Source organism: Diceros bicornis, chromosome 32 (genome assembly GCF_020826845.1).
Source record: "Diceros bicornis minor isolate mBicDic1 chromosome 32, mDicBic1.mat.cur, whole genome shotgun sequence".
In the NCBI taxonomy this organism is placed as follows: Eukaryota; Metazoa; Chordata; class Mammalia; order Perissodactyla; family Rhinocerotidae; genus Diceros; species Diceros bicornis.
The window spans coordinates 8,879,857-8,903,567 of NC_080771.1; the positions used below are offsets into that span (position 1 = coordinate 8,879,857).

The 23,711-nt window shown below is 46.4% G+C and overlaps 1 pseudogene; it reads right to left on the reverse strand.

Moving 5' to 3' along the window:
- The window catches only part of LOC131396003 (liver carboxylesterase-like), a 33,179-nt pseudogene extending 11,020 nt beyond the window's left edge, over nucleotides 1-22,159 (reverse strand).
- Nucleotides 22,160-23,711: the final 1,552 nt, after the last annotated feature.

The window sequence follows — 23,711 nt, forward strand, 5'->3', positions numbered from 1 at the left end:
GCGCTCCGCTGCTGGCGGCCCGGGTTCGGATCCTGGGCGTGCACCGACGCACCGCTTCTCAGGCCATGCTGAGGCTGTGTCCCACATACAGTAACTAGAACGATGTGCAGCTATGACATACAACTATCTACTGGGGCTTTGGGGGAAAAAAATAAATAAAATTATAAAAAAAAAAAAGATTTGATTGCAAAAAAAAAAAAAAAAGCACCTACATGAAATCCAAGGTCACTCATTCCTCTGTTCAGAACACTCCCAAGATTTCCCATCACACTTGGAATCACATTCCAAGTAATTTAAAGCACTCCCCCTTCCATTCCCTTTTCAGCCCTAGGCCTGTTCCTCACTCCCTGCACTCCAGCCACACTGGCCTCCTGCCTCAGGACATTTGCAGTTGCTGTTCCCTCTGCCTGGAACACTCTTCCTTCAGTGTCCCTGACAGCTGGCTTCCTCTCCTCCTCCAGAACTCATCTCAAATGTCATCTTCTCATGGACCATTCCCGATCCTGCCTTGTAAATTCACACCATCAGCAAACTCTAGACCCATTTCCCAATTTTTCGCACTAACGCTCACCATTATCACAGACACTACGTAATTTATTTGTCTGTTTATTGACTCTTCCCTCACTCCAGGAGGAAGACATTGCCTCTGTTTTGTCCATTTCTCTGGTTTATCCACAGCTCCTGAATCAGGTCCTGGCACACAATGAGTGCTAATTAAATCTTTGCTGAGTGACTGAATGAATCTCATTTAATCCCCACAACACCTTTAAGGTAAGTGTTATCATCCCCAGGGAGAGAGCAGAGAGGACAGAATTGTAGGATGGTGCCGCTGTAATGTCATCTGTACCAGGCAACTCGTTGGAAGGTAGGAGGGGAGGAGGATGGACATGTGGAGGATGGTTCTGGAGTTTCCTGCACAGCTGGGAGGAGGGTGCTGTCCTCAGGACTGAGATTTTGGGCTGTCTTCCTGACGGCCCTGCAGTCAGTGCAGCTTGCACAGCCAGTCAACCCTGCAGCCTCCAGGAGAAGATCTGGGCTCCTCAATGAAGGCTCCTGAAGAAACCCCTCACCCAGTTATCCCCATCTCCCCAGAGTAGTAGTTTCTAGTCTAGCTTTATCTAAAGAGGGCATTTTTGGGAGCAGGAAATGTAAACAAGAAGAGGGTAGACTTGGCTGAGGGGGGACAGAGTTGAAGACTGGGAGCACTGGAATGGGAGTCAGAAGAAGGGGTTCCAGTCCTACGTCTGGTCCTCCTGGCTCTGTTACCCAAGCAAGTCACTGCCCCTCTCTGGGCCTCAGCAATATAGACACAGGGAGTTACTAAGAGTCCACAGGGGGAATTCTTTCATTCACATTTCACTGGAGCTTAAAGGTGTCAAGACGTAACACCTGTAATCAAGAAACCAAAGGTCCTTACTGTTCTGGTGTCTCTAAGGTAATCAAGAGTGATAAATTTCTATGAAGAAAAAAGCAGAGGACGTGGGTAAGAAGGCTTCCTGAGAGAAAAGCTGATCTTGTGAGCTGTGCGCCAAAGGAATCAGGCTCTCCCACACATGCCACCAGGGCTGGGGCAAGAAGCAGGCAGGACACTGGCTCCGCTGAGCATGAGCACAGGGTGTGGGTGTAGGACGGGGAGGGGAGCTCTGGAGAGGATATCTGTGGTTGCGCCTGCCCTGCCCTCCATCCATTCCCCCTTCTTGTTCCCCCAGGCTACAACATCCCAATTTTCCTTTGGGAGACCTCTCTCTTCCCCACTCTTACTCCGTGGATCCAGGCCTCTATATGTGACCCATCATGTCCTATCTCCCTGACCACAGAGATTAATTCAAGGATGGGCATGGTCCATGTCCCTCCAGTGGAGTTCATCCCAAAGCTTTTGTTGAAGTTATTGGGAAAGACAGTTTCTAAGCCGATAGGATGTAAGTCTAGAGTGCTGTTTTATTTTCACCTCCTCACTGGACAAACCTGGCCGAGAATGAAGCCAACAACTAGAGGTAAAAAGCTGATGGATACAGAGAAATTCTTAATTATATCATATGTGTGTCTAGATCCAGCCAAGCCTGAAGCCTTCCACTCTTGAACTATAGTTTACTTTTCATTTAGTTACCTGAAGATTCTGCTGCAACACACTCCTTTTTCTGCTCAAGGCACTCTGAGATGAATTTTCTCATCTTGCATTAGAAAGTCCTGACTCATAGAAGCTCTTGGAAATTCTCCCCACCCTACACTTTTCTTTGTTGTTTGTTCACCAAGATTGCACTGATTGTAATGTTACCTTGTAGCTAACAGCTGTGAGCAGTATGCAGCAAGTGACCAGTAAGCGTCCCTCTATTATGGGTGTAACCATACCAGCCAGATGTGCATGTGTGTGTGTCTGTGTGTGGATGTTTTTGAGAGTGAGGGTAATCATGGTAACACTTCCATGTGGTCTCAGACAACCTCAGAAGGGTAACATGGGCTTTTATATTTTCTGGGTTTTCTCAAATTCACTAAATCTCCCCTTATAACTGGTTCCTCTTCTGCCACATGGAGAATGCTGAAATAAATTTTCCTCTTTCCAGGCATCAGAAAACAGTTCTGCTTCAATTCTTTGAACACATTGTTCATGTTATTTGAGCCTGAGAAACCAGGAGCCAAGCCCCAAGGCCACACTGGACTCAACCCATTGAAATAGAGCAGAGTTCAGTGCTAGCAGCCCGTCCTTGGGGGTACAGGAACATCCTCAGGAGCCCAAAGTTCAGACTGAGAGTCCAGGGGCTCAGGCTACTCCTGAGCTCACACTCATACCCTTCTCCCACAAAGATAATAATTGTCATTGGCCCTAGATGCTGTATTCTCTGGGTATCTGTCCCTGTGATGACACACTGCCATAGCCATCCATCAATCCTCAAATATCACCTTCTGTGTGAAGCATCCTTGCTGACTATCATAAATGTTTCTTGTCTCTATACTCTCACCACACTTAATCCATGAAGAGTATAATGTTTCTCTGTAGATTGTTCTTTTTGAGCACAGACTACATCTGATTCATGTCTGCATCACTCTCCCTGTTATTCCCCACCCCATGCACCTAGCATGGATGATGGATGAGTGGACGGGAGGAGTTGGTCAATACATGGAGTATGAGTGAACTGGATGGATAAGTGGATAGATGGATGATAACTACCAGATAGGTGATGGATGGATAATTGATTTTAGAAGGATGAATGATGCAATGAAGATATATGGTGGCTGATGATGCATGGATGATTGATAATAGATGAATGAAATTTTGGATGGATTGATACTAGATTGATGAAAGTATATTGATGAATTGGATGGATTGGTGGATGGATAGATGGATAACAAGACAATGAAAGGATAGATGAATGGATGGACGGTTGGTTGGTTAAATGGGTGAATAGGTGGATGTATAGTTAACCTAGAATCACTATTGAGTCAGTCTCGGAAAAGCTAGAAAACTGGGCCACCACGGGGGTTATAATTGAGGTAGTTTCTAAATTAACCGAGATAAATTGTGACAACCCTCCTGAAAATCATTGTTTTTTAGTATATCCTACCCCAAAATGTAGGGTGGTAGTTACCTTTGGAAATAGTTAATGTTTAATTTCTTAAAACTATATCTGAAAACAAGAATGGCAAAATAGTAAGTTTTAATACAGGTAGGAGATTATTACACAATTGTTCATTACATTGCCAAAGTTTGATATATGTCAAAAGAAAAAAGAAAAAGAAATACTCCATCAGGTCCAGAGGCTTACACTGTTCCTGAGAGGTGAGACACTGTCCCAGGTAGTTTCTCTGGGGCAAAGAGACAGCTGAAATGGTGAAGTCTGGGCCAAGTTTACGAGAGAGAGGCTTGTGTGGCCACGAGAACGGATATACCTACCACCTTCTGTGACGTCTCTAGGAGCTCCTCTTCTGTTTTCTGGCGCAGGCAGTGAACAAGAACAGCAGAGGTGGTGGTGTTACACCCAGCAAAGATGGCAAATTGCTGCAGAGATCACAGGCGACAGCAGAATTCAAGAGCCAAGTCCCTTGCCTCGGTCAATAAAGAGGTGTTCCATCCCAACCTCAATTTCTAAAGGCAGCAGAAGGGGATGGCAGAAAATACTCTAGATCAGCAGGTGTGGGTCCTGGTCCCAGGCATGCCAATTAAACAACCACATCTCTGTTACTTTATCTCTGTTAAAATGGGCCTAAGGATCTCAGAGATGAACATCTAAGGAGAGGCAGCATGGAGTGGGGCTTAAGACCATGGATCCCAGAATCACACTGTCTGGTTTAAAATCTTGGTTCACCCACTTACTAGACATTTGGGCTTGGTCAAACCACTTTCAAAATGACCAGAGGAGAAGACGCAGATGGACAGAAGGCAGGCTCCATGAAGGCGGGGCCATGGAGAGTGTGTAGGGCACCCAGAGCCTAGAACAGTGTCTGACACAGAATCAATGCTCTCAGGATGTATTTGTTGAGTAAATAAAAACGCACAGAGAGAAGTAGAGGAGAGAGAGAGAGAAAGTATGAGAGGATGAGAGAGAGAGGGAGAGAATGAATAAGAGAGAGAGAAAGAGCAATAATAAGAGTCTTAGATACACTTCATTTTCCCAATTTCTGGTTCCTGTTTGATAGCAAAATCCAGCTCCATCTCTGCCATTGGTTTCCTTTAAATAAAGCCTGTCTTCTCCACTTAAGCCTGGTCAACTGGGCTTCTGCTGTTTACCAAAGAATTCTGAAAAACATTCTCAAAAATTCCTGGTGTCTTCCTTTCCTCTCCCCCTACTTTCCAGCTCCTCTAAGTCTGGCTGCTGCCCCCACCACTCCAGGAAGCCAGCTCTCATAGCCATACCAAACTCTCCACATCACTGACTCCAGTGGGCAACCTCAGCAGAGCCGCCTGTTGCTTACTCTTCCTTGGCTTCCTAACAGCCTCCAGATAAAGACAAAGTCCTCACAGGGTCCTGTGAAGCACGGCCCCTGCAGTGTCCCCATCCTCAGCTCACGCCAGGTGCCCTCTGTTCCTTCTGCTCTGACCACATCAGCCTTTCTCACTCTATCTCACTCGAAATACTTCCTCCTGAGACAGGACATATGCACATGCTATTTCCTCTTCCTGGAATATTCCTTTCTCACTAAGTAAATTACTGTTCATCCTTTTGATCTCAAATCATTGATCACGGTTTTCAGGAATTGTTTCCTGATAACCTCCACCTACACACTCGACTAACTACTCCTTTTGGATCCTGCTATGACATCAGGTACCTCTGCCTTATTGCTCTTGTCACAGTTGACATTTATAATTTGGATGACTATGTAATCCTTAATCTGTCTCCTCCAATAGGATGGAAACATCATGAGGTTGTTAGATGTCTGGCTATATCAAAATTATTTGTTGAGTGAATGAATGAATCAATGAATGAATTCTCTACCACCCCCAGTCACAATGCCCTCAGGGAAGGACCACTCCAGGCTCACATGCTCCAAGTGGCTTCACCAGAACTCAGACCCTGAGAGAGACAACACACAGTGACGCTCCACTGCCCACTGTCTGGCCTGGCACCCCATGTGGCACACTTTAGGAAGTGTGGTCAGTGGCCAGTGGTCAGTGCCCTGTGCTGACAGTCCAGAGTCCTGAGCTTGAGTCCCAGCTCTGCCCTGATCACCCTCTGACCTTGACCAGCTGCCTCCACTCTCTGCCCAGTTTCCTCAGCTGGATAACTGGGAGGTTGGGTAAGGTGTCTGCTTGCCCTTCCCACTCAGCCATTCTCACTTCTGTGATCCTTTAAGGATGTCAGCTGGATCTCACAGAAAAAGGTCCCAGAAGCCTCCAGGAGAGCAGAGCAAAGGGTGCAAGGGTGGTCCAGCATGAGACCTACCTGAGCTACGGGCTTTAAGTCCTTCTTGACCATGACAGAAGTGACAGCCACTCCACTCTCAGAGATGGCCCGATGGAAGAGGTTCTTGGCCAGTGGAGATAACACCTGTGAGGAGAGGGAGAGGAAGAGAGTTTACGCTCACGGGGAGGGGTCTTCATGAGCTACTCCCATCCACAGCTCTGCCATGGACCATTCCCCTGGAGACCTTGGGGCTCAGTGGACATGACAGGTCCTCTCCTGGCCTGGCCTGTTCCCCAAGATGACTCTGGGACCCAGCTTCTCCAAGGAAACTTCCCTCAGCTAGAGGGAGCCACTAACACAGAGTGAGGGACAGACAGGAAGTGTGTGTGGTATGTGCTGATTATAACAATAAAAAGCTTCTTAAAGATGGTTAGAATTTCCTAACAACAATTTAAAGACACGAGTCTGATTCTGCATTTCCATTGCTCGGAATTCATCCTAAAAAAGATGATCACTAAGGCACATAATAATTTCTAAGAATGCTCATTCTGTTCAAAATAGTAAAAATTAGAAATAAAACAATGTTCCAATATTATGAGATTGGATAAATAAGCTATTTTTAATTCTTACCATGGAATACTACATGACTTTAAAAAATAAAATTATGAAACAGAACTTAATGTTTAGAGAAATATTTGTTCTATTATAATGCTAAGGAAGATTTTTATTTAAAAAATCCTAGATAGATAGATGATATAGATAGATAGATAGACAGATATATAGATAGATAGACAGACAGAAATGGGAGTCATGGAAAAAAAGACTAGAAAAATACATGTCAAAATGCTCATAGCGAATATCCCTGGATAATGGAATTATGGATGACTTTTTCTTTGGGTTCATCTGTGCATTTCCTTTTGCTCCATTTTATTAGATATAAAAACATTTTCCTCTGAGTATTCAGTTATGAAACCAAGACATGTTTTAAAAATACAGTAATAGTGGTGACTCTCTGCTCAACTCTGAGGCAGCTAGAGGGTTCCTTACAGCTCCCAGCAACTTCTAATCTGGTTTTCCATCTTGTCTTCCATCTGTGTCTCCCTCAGCCCCATTCCCCACACCAGGATCCCAGGTCATGTCTGTGTCCCAAATCCCCTGTCCCATCCCTCCCCATCCCACATTCTGACCCCTCCTCCTTATCACTCACCTTCCCCAACCCCGCTCCATCCCTCAGTCCAGAGACTGCTGCCCTCCTTCTTGGCCAGGGACAAGACATCAGACCACCTCAGAGGATGCTGCTGACCTGTTCTTAGTGCCTGTGTCCCCCTCACATGTGGAGGTGGCTTCAAGCCCAACAATGACACTCTGCCCCAACCCTCACGGTTGCCTCTTCTTATTCATAATTTATACCCACCACTACTTCCCAAGAGAAGTGAGGTGAGTTATATGTCAAAATGATTAGGAAGGAGAGAAAGAGCTCAAAAAAGGGAGAAGTAGAGGAATGTCACTGTTACAGCTACTATTGGAGTTTCTTATGGCCCCAGGATGCTAAGTTGAGCTCTGAGCTTCCTGGGGTCCAAAGAGTGTTTGGCCATTAGCTCTCCACAATCTGATGCTGTGCAAGGTGGCGTCAGCCTTTGGTCCAGGTCTTGTGAGTAAAGGTGCCCATGGCTAAATCCACTCATCTCCAAGGGTCCCATCAGGAGCCAAATCAGGTCCAGGAACACTTACAAGAACAGAGACACTTTCACCTCCTGCTGACTCTCCAAATATGGTCACAGAGCCTGGGTCTCCTCCAAAGTTGGCAATGTTCTCCTGGACCCAGTGCAGTGCGGCCACCTGGTCCAAGTGACCCCAGTTTCCCTGGCTGTGTTAGTCCCCTGTGCTGTGAGAGAATAGAGTGAGGGTGGGAGCAGAGATGACATGGCAGGGATCTCAGGACCATAGATGTGGGGGGGCTCTAGGTGAGCCTTCTGTAATAAGACGAGGCTTCCACAGCCCTGACACAGGGGTCTTCACCCGCCTTCCTCTCCTGCAGCATTGTTCTGTTGTGGGCTCTACAGTCCTTCATCCGCCGTCTATCTATTGAGCATCTACCATGTGCACACACTGTCCTAAGAGCTAGGAGCCCATCTGAGCACAAAACAGCCAAACCTCTGAGTACACAAATCTCACCCTATGGATCATGAACAAATAAACAGATAAGTATAGAATATAATGTCAGGTAGTGAAAGTGCTTTCGGGAAAAACAAAACCTGGTAAGGTAAGAGCCAGAGGTGGGACAGTGGGGTCCTATTTCAGATCACATAACCAGGGAAGCCCTCTTTGAGGCTGTGGCATTTGAGTAGAGACCTGAATGAACGAGCACAAGGCCTTGCAAATATCTGAAGAAGGGAATTCCAAGTGGAAGAAAGAGCAAGTGCAAAGGCCCTGGAGTCCAGTGAACAAAGTGTGAGTGTAGGACATGCAGCTAGAGAGGGCCCTGTGGGCCTTGGTGAGGACGTCGATGTCACTGTAAGTAAGGAGGGAAGCCACTGCAGGGGAAGGACAAGACTCCGTTTCTGTCTTAAATGATGACTCTGGCTACTCTATGGATCAGACAGAGTATAAAATTAGCAGGGTTATAAAAGTAGGAGGTTATTACAATAATCCCGAGAAGAGACAGAGGGCTTAGATTAGGGTGGGCGGAAGGTAGGAAGTGATAAGTGGTTGAATTCTGATTGAATCTTAAAGGTGGAGCTGGAGGATTTGCTGACCAACTAGATGCGGGATGTGAGACAAAGAGAAGAGTCAAGCTGAGCACAAGGTTTTATCCCAAGCAACCAGAAGGATGGAGCTGCCAGCAGCTGAGCAGGGGGCCCTGTGGGGAAAGTAGGAGTGTTTTGGGGGAGGAGCAGTGGGAGTCAAGGGTTAGGTTTGTCCTTGTGAAGTGTGAGGTGCCCTTTAGACGTCCAGTGGAGACAGCAGGAGGTAGAAGGATGTAGTCAATGATGTGCATCTTGGTTTCAAAGAGGAAGTTGTGGCTAAAAATAGGGAGCTGTGAAAGCGCCCCCTGAGGTCACTCAGGGCAGCATGGAGATGGAGAGGGAGACACACACAGAGGCCTGAGAATAGGGAGGAGGGTCCAGTGAAGGGTCTGAGAAGGGGCAGTCTGTGATGTAGAAGGTGGTCAGGATCCAAGAGAGGAAGCATTTCCAAAAGTATGAACGATCATGTGTGGATGCTGCCAAGATGGTGTGGATGTTAGCCAGGGTTAGGCCAATACTGGTGGTGGGTCATTGTTGACCTCGAGCAGGACAGTCTAATGGTCAGGGTGAAAACCTGACAAGCGTAGGTAGAGGAGAAGCTTGGAGGAGAGGAAATGAGGAGATCTAATGTAGCAGTTTTCCTGTAATAGGTAGCAGACAAACAGGCCATGGATGAAAGTGATGAGGAGTTTCAATGAAACCAATACATCCTGGGACATCACCTGCCTGGTCACGATCCTCCATCAGCTCCATAAGACTTTCCAGAGAGCAGCCCACCCCTCCCCCAGCCCACTATCATCCATCTCAGGGTCAGAGGCCCTGGGGCCGGTGCATTAAGGAAAGGCTCACAGGACCCATGTCCTTCAGGATACCTGGCTCCTGTTTCCATGGAGACTAGGTGGAGAAGACTCTTACCTTGACTCATGCATATGCCAAATTTAGGAGGAAATGGGATGAGGGGACCTGACATTTCCTGGTAGGGTTGTCCACTGGGATCAGATGCTGCAACAACCTCCCAGCTCCAGCCATCCATTCCTTCACCCACAGCATTCACTGAGCTCCCACCACGAGTCTGCTCCTTCCTTAATCTCCCGAAAGGTAAGATGTGTAAGCCTCTAACTGCTGTGCTGCATGCTAACCAGCATTTTAGAGGTTGCAATGTGCTGGGGCAGCACAGGTGAAAAGGAGATGAGTATTTCAGAGGAGGTAACATTTGAGTTGGCCAGTCCTAGAGGTCTAGTGGTTAAGATCCAGTGCTCTTACTGTCGTGGCCCAGGTTTGTTTCCCCGTGAGGGAACCACATCACCCATCTGTCGGATGTCATACTGTGGCGGCTGCATGTTACTGTGATGCTGAAAGCTATGCCACCAGTATTTCAAATACCAGCCGGGTCACTTATGGTGACAAATTTCAGCAGAGCTTCCTGCCGAAGACAGACTTGGAAGAGGACCTAGCCACCCACTTCCAAAAAAATTGGCCATGAAAACCCAAAGAATAGCAGTGGAGCATTGTCTGATACGGCGCCAAAAGATGAGAGGATGACACAGACACACCAGGCAGAGTTCTGCTCTGCTGTACATGGTCACTAGGTGTCAGAATCAACTCAACAGCACTAACAACAGGTATTTTGGTTGGGCCTTACAGGATGACTAAAAGTTTGTCAGATAGAACAGGCATTCCAGGCTAGGGAACAGCACATGCAAAAGCTCAGAAGCACATGGGCCACTGTGGCTGGGGAAGGAGAACGTAGGTGGAGCCCAATTATGAAGGGACTTGGGTGCCTTACTAGAGAATTTAGCAAAGGTCCCCTTGAGGGCTGACATGACAAGAGTGGGGTCCTAGCATCTTTGCTTTAGGGGCCAGTGTGCAGTGAGGAGAGCTCAATATCTTACCTGAGGAATCCCCAGATGCCCAGGCAGTACTGAATGGTCACCACCACCACGTTTTCATGGGCAGAGAGGGGCAGCCCATCATAGGTTGATGCTCTGCCTAACACCAGACCACCTCCATGGATCCACACCATCACCTGGACAGGGAGGAAAACACCATACTGGACACAGGAAGCAGAGCTGGGAAGAACCTCAAGAGATTGTCTGGTTTGGACGCCTACTTCACGGCCATGACTCAAGGAGGTCTGAATTTACCGGTCCCCAGCAAAGGATGAGCAGCCTGTCGCTGTCCTCCCCCATTCTCCCTGCTGGGGCCCAGGCCACCACCCCACTCAACGCATCCTAGCTGCCCCTGCCTGTCTCCCCATGCTCAGTGCCTCCTCTGCTCATGGCTCTTCGTGCTGAGAACACCATCACGGGAAGAGCTGGGGCTAAGGGTGTCATCCTGCTCCCAACACTCCCATTGTCCTCACACATCCATCCGTGACGCTGCTCAGCACACTCTGCACGCTGCAGCCCTTGTACTTCAGCTTCATCTCTGTTGCCTTGTATGTGGTGAGTTCAACTTCTCTCACATGTGAATGATCATCTCAAGAAGCACACATGCTCCCAGTGGTATGTCTTTCTTATCTTCTTTCCCTCTGCCTCCTCTTCATCCCCAAATGCTACCCATCCTTCAAAACCCAGCCTAAAAGCCACCTCCTCCAAGAATTCTTCAAACCTTTGGCTAACATGATCTGAGAACCTACTGTGTGCCAGGGACTGTGATAAAAATTTAGGATGAGAGTGGACACAACAATTCAGAACATAAAGCTTTTGCATTTAAAGAGCTCACCCAGCAAGGAAGTTAGAGTAGCTAAAATAATAATATTATAATAATTTTGTTAGTGAAAAAAAGAACCCGTAACATGAACGATGTGCCAAATACTTTTCTAAGCACTTTATAATAAACCATCCATGAGGTAGGGACCACTATTGTCCCATTTACCAATCAGGGAACCTGAACCTGCCCGAGGTCACACAGCTAATGAGCGGTAGAAGCAGGACATGAACACAGGCAGTCTGGCTCCGGAGTCCACACGGTGAGTCACCCAGCACACGGCAGCCAACGGCCGCGGTGCAGCAGGTCGACTGTTAGGATAGGGGTAAGATCTTACCTTTGTGAAAATTAATAAACAGAATCCTCATTTAAAATGGAGTTCGAGGCCAGAAGAGAGAACTCTCATGCACGTGCCACTCTATTCACACTATAGACCCCAACAGGAAGAGACATACCTTGCATCTGTAGCAGGAAGGGATCCTCCTTACCGCCCCAGCAGAAGGAAAGAAGAAATCCTCCTTGACCAGCAACAACTCAGCCAATAAGAGACTGCCATAACGCCATCAATAAAAAGCCACTACACTTTGAACTCCCGGTCTCCACTAATGGACACTTAGTTTACTACAAGAGTAACTTCATAAAAGAACATGTTTCTTCTATCTTCTTTTGGACTTGCACGTGGTTCGCCATAGGCACGTCCCCAGTTGAAATTCTTTGCTCTTCCTGAATGAACTTATTCTGCTGGTACAATAACTGCCTGTTTATTTGTTTTAGGTCGACGGTATTTGGTGACCCACACAGGCGCCATATGCACAGAGCCCCTTGAGCTTCCCGCTTTCTCATCTAGTCTGGAATTTGAGGTAAGTTTTCTCCTGGACCTGGAGCTGTATCTCTTTGTGTTTTGAAGCTCTCTAGGCCTTATTTGGGACCTCTCTTTGCTGCCGAGAAGAAACAATCGGCTCCAGGGAAGGAAAAACAAGGTTGGAAAATCAACAAATATTCATTCGATAAAAAGAGAAAGCTCTGGTTTGGGCCAAATAACAACCCATTCTTACCAGAGACTCTAAAATTCCCATCCCTAACCACGGTACATGCATAAATCACTGGTCCACCAACAAAATGATAGCATTCATGAATCAATATGGGTGGGAAAATAGTAATAAGTCTGAAAAAGCGCCTACCTCACTTGTCCAAAACACAACCCAGAGAAGTCTGTTTGCACTGCTCTCAGACATTTAAATTGCCTAATGGGCCATTCGAGGCTTAGCAAATGGATTTCATACAGTTGCTCCTGCCTCATGGATATAAATATGTTTTCGTCGTGGTCTGTATGTTTTCTCACTGAACTGAAGCCTTCCCATGTAGACAGGCTACTGCTTCTTCTGTGGCTAAAGTCCTTTTGGAAAAGATTACCCCTACCTGGAATAAACTCCATGGTGACTGAGGAATCCATTTTACCAGTCAGGTGCTCCAACAAGTCTGTGCTTTTTGGCAGGTTTTATACCACTTTCACTGTGCTTGCTATACCCTCAATCCCCTGGTTTAGTTGAATACAGTAGCAGCTTTATTGAGATTCAGTTGGCAAATTTTCAGAGACCCTCCAAATACCTCAGACAAAAGCATTGCCGTTGGTCCTTCTAAATATCAGATCCACCCCCTTTGGAACTCATAAACTCTCACCCTTTGAGAGAGCCACAGGATGCCCAGTGCACCTTGTCCCAGACTCTTGATCTGCAGCTGATAAAAGGAGATATACTTCAATATTGTAAAGGCCTAATTGCTTTTATCAAAAATAACAATGTTCTGGGGCCGGCCCGGTGGTGCAAGCAGTTAAGTGAGCGCGCTCCACTGCGGCGGCTGGGGGTTCGCCGGTTCAGATCCCGGGCGCGCACCGAGGCACTGCTTGACAAGCCATGCTGTGGTGGCGTCCAATATAAAGTGGAGGAAGATGGGCACGGATGTTAGCCCAGGGCTGGTCTTCCTCAGCACAAAAAAGAGGAGCATTGGCAGATGTTAGCACAGGGCTGATCTCCTTACACACACAAAAATAAATAAATAAATAAATAAATAAATAAATAAATAACAACGTTCTGGTAGAGCAATATTTTCACAGTGTACTCCAGGGGGATGAAGACCTTAAGCATCACACCTTGCAACCTGGAGATTTCATCTGTTGGAAAAGACACCTCCAGAAACTCTTCAACCTCACTGGAAAGGGTCCTATGAGGTACTGCTGACTAATCCTTGTGCTGCCAAACTCCAGGGAATAGACTCTTGGATTCATGGGACATCTAAAGAAAGCACCCAGTCCTGAGTGGATCTGCACACTGTCTGGTAACCTAAAGATAAAGATTTCCCAGAATTAAAGGAGATGACTCCTGATGAGAGAGACCCAAGATGTCTGGACCAGACCTATCAGAAGTGTACAGACTTAGATGAGAAATGCCTGAGAAGTCTCCCTTCTATACCTGTTACTCAAATGTGACCACAATGGGTTTCCAGTCTGTTCACCTTGCCTCTGATGTGGGACACTACACCCAGGAAAGGTCCTTCCTGGCATCGAGGGACAAAAGAACACTGAATCCAGAAAAACCTGACTCTTGATCAATAATACTTTCAGAGAAAAATCTTGATCAAAAGGAGAAATGTGAATATTAATAAACAGAAACCTCATTTAAAATAGAGTCAGAGGCCAGAACGGAGAATTCCCAGGCATGTGCCACTCAACGCACACTACAGACCCCAACAGGAAGAGGCATACCTTGCATCTCCGACAGCAAGCGATATTGCTTACTAACCTAGCAGAAGAAAAAAAGAAATTCCTGCTCTCCCAACAAGACCTCAGCTGATGAAAGACTGCCATAACTCAGTCAATGAAAAGACACTACGCCTCAAATTCCCAGTCTCTTTCAATGGATTCTTTATTTACAACAGGCCCTCCCAACTTCATAACAGAAGGTTTCTCTCCTTTGTTTGTCTGGATTTGTGCATGGTTAGCCATAGACTGCTTGTTCTGAATCGCATTGAATGGCCATTCCTCAATAAATCCACTCTGCTTGTAACACAACTGGCTGTTTATTTATTTTAGGTCAACAACTTCAACTCTAACTAACATGTCAGGAGTGCTGTCCTTGTGTACTTTGTCAGACACTGATGTAAAGCTTGATATTCATCACTAAATACTCATATGTGATTATTCCCATTTTGAGGAAACAGAGCCAGATCCTTCAGCTGGTAAAAGGCAGAACCAGGATTTAAACCCAAGTCCTGGAGTTCCGGAACCTGTGTCCATATATACAGGTTGTCTTGACTCCAGATTCCCAGCATCCCTGTTCCTCCCACACGTCTGATCTCTGCCTACCTCCAGGTGGAGGGACTGAATGTGAGTCATCTCTGAGTGAAGGCTGAGCCAACAGCTGGTCAGCAGTGATTTGCTGAAGTTAGTCTCTCTCTGTGCAGCCCGGAGGGTAAGATCCTCAAAGGAAGGGGCTGCGTGGTAGTGGTTTTATGTTCTTCCTTTCTCCTAACCCCCAAGTCTACCTTTGTATATGAGGGCACTGAGTATGTAATAGAAGAAGAAATAAATGAATCAATGAATGAATTAACGAATGAGAGAACCTTTGTCCCCACCTCTTTGAGCCAAGCATGTGCAATGCCACTTCTAGTCACAAGTTCACAGACACCTCCTCCACTCCTGGGCATCATGCCAGCTGTGTCCTGGCAGATGGCTGGGTGCTCACACCCCTCCCTTCTCCACCTCAGGGATCCCCTCCTTTTCCAGAAGACCCTCCCCACCCTCCTGCCTGGTCTGGAAGCTTGCCCCATCTCTGGGCCTCCCTTTATTCAGGAAATGCTGACTCACTGTGTCATCAGCCCATGCCAAAGACAATCAGGGAGGGAAATGAGGTACAACAAAGTCCCAGATAGTTGGCCAAAGGCAAAGGAAAGTGTTTGTTGGATTAATGGAGCTTGTGCCCCCTCCTCCCCACTTCTGTCATGGGACACCATCAGAAATGGGTCCTTGTGTGCTGAGGAAAAACCACACTGGCTCAAGTTCCTGGTATGCGTCAAAGAACACTGGTTTGAAGATCAGAAGACTCATGCTCTCATCCTGCAATACCTATGTGTGACCTTGCTTTCCCCTCTCTGGTCCTCATTTTCTCTACCTGTAAAGAAGGGTTGGGTTGTTGGCTCGTCTCTGGGATTCCTTCAAGTTCTAACTTAATTGGAAATTCTGTCTTGGCTGCTCTGGGTTTCAGATTCCTAATCTAGCAACTAAGGGTAATCATTCTTATCCTTCTATTAGCTTAACAGAACTGGAAAAATTAATGTACATTACAGATGTACAGCAAACCCTTCAAATTATCCCATGTCTGTCACTAGGGAAACTAATGATAAGGGGAACAGAACATGCCGCCCCAAATACACCATTCTAGTATATTGATTATTTTGAATTAAACTTAGTCAAGAAACACCAGCGTAAGAAGGACACTCTAACTCTCTTTTGTCTCCTGAAAGTGGAAAATACATCTCCCACGTGAAGGGTAATCTCCCTGAACCTGGAGGGTAAAAGGCATCCTTATCAGCAGAGAGAGGGAATTCAAGGCCAAGAAGGCTGTATAAACAAACTTTGTTACTTGTTCTTTAACTTGCTACCCCAACCTAAAACCCTTTGATTTGTCAAATGGTCACTAATGTTTCTTTGTCTAAAATACATAAATGCTGTTTGCTTTGGTTACCTTTTCATGTCTCATATTTTTATGAGCTCCTGTATATATGAAATTAAATTTGTTTTTCTCCTGTTAATCTGTCTTATGTCAATTTAGTTTTTAGGCCAATCAAAGAACCTAGAAGGGAAGAAGGATAAAATTTTCTATACTGTATTTCCTGTGGTCACGTGGTCTCGCTGTGGTGGGTAAAGAAATCCCTGGGTCCCCTGAAACAGCCTTGGCTGGTGATGTCCCCACCCCAAACTGCCTTCATCCTCTTCCAGTCTCCACCAGAAGATCCTGGCGGGCTGGAACTCACCAGCCTTGACCAGTGGTTCCCACTGCTTACCGGCAGCCTGCTTTTCTTCGTCAAGTCAGCAGGAGTGTAAATGTTTAGGTACAGACAGTCTTCAGAAAACTTGAGAGGAATGTTCTCCTTTCTGTTGGTAAAGAGGTCTGAGAGCATCTGCCCCGCCACTGGGTCTTGGGAGCACCTGGGAGGGGAGGGAAAAGAAGAACTCCTGAGGTTCAGTCAGAGCTAAGCAAGGAGATGTCTCCTACACTTAGTCTGGGCCTTGGACTGGGAGGGTTAGATCTGTAATAGAGTTGTTCTTGCCAGACTGGAGACACTGGAAGGGAGCAGGAGGCTGCCTAGGGATCTGGCTGGGAGGCCCTGGGGCTCACCAAAGTCTTCCAGAGCTGCGTACAGTGAGAAGGCCGGGCACCTGGCCCCTTCCCAGAGCCTTCAGGATGCCCTGGGTCAAGAGGTGGAGGCTGCTTATACACATGGGAGAGGGCCATTTCCAGCATGCACTGAACACAGCCTAGTTCTCCTAGACTCTATTGTGAGCTGTAGTGTGACCATGTTCCTCCATCAGGTAAACCAGGAGTTCTAGTCAATGGAAGATTCCCATAAATCATGAGAAGTCACTCAAATGCCACACATTTAAGTCATACGACGGGTCAGGGATGAAATATTTGTGGAGCTACATTGAAAGAACTGTGTTCTAGTACTGCCTCAGCATCTATGACGCTGGGTGACCTTGGTTGAATTCCTTCCCTGCTCTAGGCCTCAAACTTCCAGACTAGGCCAGGGGAGTGATTTCTTTAAGTGTCTTGCAGCCCTGACATGCTAAGATTCTGTCATCACCCATCCCAGGCAAGGACTACTGCTTGCCCTAATAACAGATCCTAAAGATCCAACATAGATTATAATTGGTAACATTTCCTGAGTCCTCCTAGCATGTCAGGTGTTGTACTCCTGGTGTATTAACTCATTTAATCCTCAAATCAGCCCCATGACATAGGTTCCATTATTATCCATATTTTATAGACAAGAAAATTGAGACAAAGAAAGATTAGAAATCCTTCCTTCACACACTCAGAAAGATCCATACGATGGACTGCTTACATTTCCAATGACATTATAAGCAACATTTCCTGATCTCATTGTACTCAGAAGGCAGGCATCACTGCCCCCAGTGTGTAGATGAGGAAACAAAGGCACTAATATTCTTGGATGACGCAGCGATCAAGTGTCAGAGTCAGAGACTGCAAAGACAAATTCCTGATTTCCATCCTGGGGGATCATTCCCCAGATCACCAAAAGCAGGGGGCATAATGTTCATAAAATAAAAAATTCAAATATCAGGAAAGAAAAAAAGAGTTAACATCTCTAGTATTCAAATAAATGCAAAATAAATAGCAAAAAAATACATAAACATTTATGATGATAATCATTATTAGAAGGGGGTAATGGGAACATCTGCTTTATAGCTGGTCGGTCAGCAGCAAAGGAAAAACCCTGGACTTGTGATGGGCATCTGAAGCAGAGGGCAGTCTTGTGGGATTGAGCCCTTAACCTGTGGCACCTGGTACCATCTCCTGGTAACTAGTGTCTGAATTGAGTTGAATTGTAGGACACCCAGTTGGTGTCTGAGAATTGCTTGTCGGTGTGGAAGAAAACACATGCACACATGTTGAATTGGGTGCAGAAGATTTTGTAATTCCATTTTTCAGGTAGAAAATATGCAACAGATAAAAGACTAGAAAAACAGTATCTAAAACATGAGTAGCTGTTCTCTCTAGGGTGAAATCATATATGTTTTTCATTCTCTTATCTTTCCTTACTTGTACTTCCTCACTTTTCTGTAGTAAGTATGTATTAAACTTGCAATCAGGAAATAAAAACAGTGAATATTATTTTTAAAGGAAGGAAGAAAGGAAGGGGAGAACAGTAGAAAAGAGGAAAAAAGAAAGAAAAGAAGACAGCAAAAGGCAGGACCCTGGAAATTCCCAAAAATGCTTTCCTGAGATGAATAAGGTCTGAGTGGATGCACGTAGAAGTCCGGGTGCCCTGGGTGGTGGCTGAGGGGTTTCTTTGCTCAACTCGGCCAGAGTGACTAGGACACACAAGCCATTGCTCCACTCATGACGAGGTGGCTAGACACACCTGGGAGTTCAGAACTTGCCTGGTCAACACTCCAAAGCACCCCCCTGCCACACACTGCCTGGCTTACCCCACTGGCCAACAATGGCAAAGTTCAAGACAGGAGAATAAACAGAACCACTACTTTTGAGCCCTTGCACATGCTCAACTTTTTATGTTTTTCCAAGGCTCTTACCATATTCTAATATATTACATAGTTCATTTATTAGTTTGCATGTTGTTTATTATCTATCTCTATTCCTAGAATTCAAGCTCCCTGAAGGAAGGGTTTTCTGTTCTGTTCACTAATGTATCCAAGTAACCTAGAACATGCCTGGCACACAGTAGGTGCTCAATAAATATGAGTTGAATAAAGGGCTCTAGAATGCTGTGAGAGTTCTGGAAAGTATCTAAGGATCTACAGTATCTTGAGGATTCCAGAACAAAGTATAAGCCACTCAGGGGATTTCCTTGGATCCTTCCTGCATCACTTTGAGGCAAACACTCCACTGAAAGATGCCGAAGCACCCCCCCACAGCTTACACAGGAGGGTAGGAGGTGGTGTTCTTCACGAAGTGCCATGGTTCTGCAGGCTGCGGCAGAGCAAACCTCAGGGGTCCAAGAGGGGGCTTGGCAAAAGGGACGCCCAGGAAAACGGCCACGGGCTGTGCAATTCCTTCTAAGCTGACGTACTTCCCCAGGACCTTGCCCTGCACAGTGTCCACAACAGGCGGTGAGGATGGGAGCCCTGCTGGACATCAAGAAGAAAAGAGGACACGTCAGTCGTGAAAGATTTGACCTGGATTCCAGGTGGCTCTTGCCGCTTTCACCATATGACCTGGAATAAGTGACCTAAACTTTCTAGTTCTTAGTGTCTTCTTATGTAAAAGAGAGATGACGTTAACTGTCCTTCCTATCTCATAGGGCTATCTTAAGGAGCAAATTGGAATTGGAAGTAAAACAGCATCGAGTGAAAAGTAAATGCAAGAAGGAGGGCTGCTGGGAGTGAACAGACACTGGGTTTCCACTCTCAGGAGCTTCTGGAAACAATTATCCACTAGGATCCTGGTGCTGAGCTGCATGCTGGATGGGAGGAGGAACAAGAGGCGTCCCCTCTTCTCAGAAGCTCTGAACCTTGTAGGGAGAATGAGCCACATATATACTTGACCCTCCTGCTGGGAAGAAAGTGGTCGGTGTCCTGAGAGAGGCACCAGTAAGGTCCTGCAGGAGTGAGAAGAGGGAGCGAGCGCTTCTGTTGGTGGCATCATGGAGAAGGTGACCATGGAGCTGGGACTTGCAGCACGGGGAGGACTGAACAAGGGGAGATAGAAGAGGGGGTATAAAGGTATAAAGCAGGGGAGAAAATGTGCGGAGGCGAGGCTCCGAGACAGCAAAATGCAAGGCCTGCCCAAGGAAGAGTGATGGTCCAATTTGAGCCAGAGGGAGTCTATGGGGAGGGGAAGATAATCCTGAGGTGAGAGGGGTTCATGTCTGGGAGGGCCTTGAATGCCAGGCTAAGGGCTGGGGCTTTATTTAGCGGGTAAATGAGCAGCAGGTTACAGTTCTGGAGTGTGGAAGAGTGACACAACCAGCTTCAAGAGGATTCTTCTGGTGGCTCTGAGCAGGTTTGTCCAGAGGGGGAGAGACCAGGGGTCAGCTTCCTCTCTGTTCCATTTGTGTGGAGCAGACAGTGCTTCCTCACTGAGCTGAAATCATCTCCTGCAGCTTCCCCATCAGTCCTGGTTCTACCTGCTGTGGGACCATCCTGAGCTGTCATGGGGCAGGCGGCCTTTCAGACACTTGATCGTGCCCATCCCTCAGGTCAGCTCTTGTGCATCCTAAGTTTGTTCAAGAGTTCCTCATAGGAAATGACTTCTAGCCTCTCATCCTCCCAGTTGCTCTCCTTTTCCTGTAGACATAATGTCATCATCTCCCTCAAAGTTTGTGACCAGAGCAAGAAAGCATAATCCAAATTTGTTCTTATAGAAGAATATCCAATGTTAACCTTCTAGAGAGATGAAGTGGACAGAGGCCAGATTGTTAAGGGTGAGAAAGTGGGTGATGGGGTAGAGACATCAGCAATAATGGTAAGAGCAGCAGTTACCACGTATGTTATAGGTAATGTTTATATACTGAGCACTTCCTGTGTGCTGGATGTGCATTCCAGGTCATTTAAATTAATCTTCTCAAAAGCCTGGCTAGGTAGCTGTTCATACGCCCATTTTAGTGACGAGAAAACTGAGGAAATGGAGGCAGCCCCTATGGACTTTCTGAAGATGGAAATGGGATGGACTTGCTAAGGAGTGACCACTGGTAAAGGAATAATCCCTCCTAATTTGGTTCTTACTCTGCCCTTATACTCAGTTCCAGGCCTCTCACAGTGTCATGCCACCAGAAAGAAGATAGAGTCCAGATGGACCTGGGCTGCCAGGACACTGATGGCCAGAACACTGGCTCTGGAGTCAGGAGTCACAGAGAGAGTCCAGAGCATGATTTTCCAGTTGACCTTGGACAAGGCCATTTCCCTGTCTGAGGCTCAGTTTCTCCCTCCATCAAATGGCACAGATGCGTTCTGAGGGCCCCTGATGCACCCTTGTATTAACCATGTTTTTAGTGTCTGTATTTGATGCTTTGACATCTGCGGCCTGTGGACCCTGGAGGGACTGCCCCTCCCAGAGGCAGCCATTCCTAGAGGTGAGACTCAGCTTGCTCTTCCAACATGCCAGAGCCCTTATCCCAACCACCCTCTTCATGCAGTTCTCACAGGCCAGGCTACTATCATCTTGCCCTGATCACTCCAGGGTCAAGTACCTGACAACTGCAGACAACCTTGAGGCCCAGAGCCCCTGAGATTGTTTAGTTTGCCAACCCTAAACCTGCTTATCCTGCCTCACCCCTTCCTCCCCCAGTGACTATGACAAAGACTGTTGCCCACAATTCCTCCTCCTCCCTCTGCCTCTGACCCCCTGTCCCCGTGCTTCACCTTGTGGCCCACCATGGTGATGATGTGACCCCTTCCCTTGAGAACTGTGAGTAACAGACTATCTTTTCAATGGCAGTTGGCTCCTGGTCTGTTGGTCTTACTATGCCTCAAATTTCTACTAATACACTATATTTCAAAACAACCCTTTTATTTATGAATCTTTATTTTGCACTTACTTCATACCAGGAGGTACACTCTTAGATACAACAACCAATTTCCTCCTCACAACAGCCCAGTGAGGTAGGTACTGTCCTCATCCCTATTTTAGGCGGGGAAACCAAGGCACAGAAAAGTGAAATTCCTTACCTAAGGACACACAGCTAGTAAGTGCTGAGCTGGGACTCAAAACCATGCTTCTGGCCCCCGAGTCGATATTTATATTCTGCTAAGCCACTCTCCAGGATTTGGCCATATCTGGACTAATATCAAGGGAAAATAAACGGAGTTTCTCAAAGTACTCATCTGGAGGCACGAGGTTAGCTGGCTGCCTCCTCTGCGTGGCTGAGGCAGCTGAGGTCTCGGGTGTTTATCCTCCCCTGCACAGGGCTGTCTGGGCTGGGTGTTCCAAGACTGGATGGTGCTCTGCTGCTAAACCAGATCTGTCACACTTTTCTCCCATAAACATCTCTCTCACCTCGTCCCTGGACAAGGATTTCCAATGTGCCCCCGCTATTTATATTTCAGAAGCACTCACCCCAAGCTGTGGAAGTGGCCAGGAAGACCAGGACCAGAGTGAAGAGCCACATGGTGGAAGGACAGCAGCTCCTGGGCCTGCAGGTCTCTGCGCCTCTGGTAGGGGCTGTGCAGTCAGGCCCCAGAGCACCAGCTCCTGCCCTGCCCCTTAGCTCCCAACTCCCCAGCCAACAGCCAATCAGGCAGAAAAGCTCTCTCCCTTCCAAGGATCTCTCTGGGCTTTTAGGAGCCTCTAGGCCTCGCCTCCCAGAGTTCACCCTCTTTTATCTTGATAGTACAGAGTAAACTCCGGCTACATATAGTCACAGACTGGTCAAACAACTTTTTACATATGGGTTTCTCCCTTACCTTAGTGCACTGTGAACTTCCCAAAGGGAGGCACAAGCAACAAAAGCCTTTAGACAAGTCTTTACAGAGTCTTTGGTGAGGTTCCCTGAACCAGCTTGAAAACTTTCAGAGCAGCTCCCAGCCCCACAGCTGCTCAGCTGGGGAACTGAGGACAAATCTCTTAGCTTCCTGGACTGCAACTTCATAGAGCTCTATGTTGCCAAGTTTTGATGCATGGTGAATTTCATGCAGTCTCCCCTCTGATGCCTAAATTAAGTTTTCAGTATTCCTGTCAAATGACTCAGCTTCCTGTCGCACACCTCCCCCGTCAGGGAACCCACTACCCCTAGAGGCAGGGACGTTTGGGTAGAATGTTCTTAGAGTAATGAACTCCATCCCTCCACAGTCCCTGGCTCTATTCATTCATTCACCCATCCATCCATCATCCATCCTTCCATTTATTCAATATTCCATTTATTCATTAATTCCCCAAGCAATTACCAAATGCCTGGCACTGTGTTAAGTGTTATAAATATAAAGACGAATTCAAATCATGTTCCATCTCCTCGAGGAGCTCACTGTGTAGCAGATAATACTGATGGGATGGGGGTGGGGGTTGGACTGCAATGCAATGTGCAAGCACCGAAATAGAAGGATGCAAAGTACTCTGGGGACACCTGAGAAAGTGTCATTTATCTGCTGGGGACATGAGGAAGATGCTCAAAGCCTGTTTCATAGAATCATTAAATGTCCAACAATGGGGATTTGTTTAAGACATTCTGGTACAGCTGATTGAAGAAATACTATGGACTCACTCAAACTAGAGATGCACACCTCTATGATTGACAAGGAATGACAGCCGTGATCTATTATGAAGGGGAAAAAACAGGTTATAAAATAGTTATAGCTGCTTGGGGAAACGGTTTGACAGTTCTTCAAAAATTAAACACTAGAGTTATCACATTTCCCAGAAATTCCACTGTTAGGTTGTTACCCAAGGTAATTGAAAATATGTCCATATAAAAACTTGTACACAAATAGCAGCATTTTTCATAATACCCCAAAGTAGAAACACCCAAATGTCCACCAACTGAGGAATGGGCAAATAATTGTGATCTATCCAAACAATGGAATATTATTCAGCCATAAAAAGAAATGAAGTATAGATATTTGTTACCAAAAGAATGTTTTCATTCATTTCAAGGTTGAATTTTGAAAACACTAAGCTAATGAAATAATCAAGACACAAAATGACACATACCGTAAGTTTCTATTTAT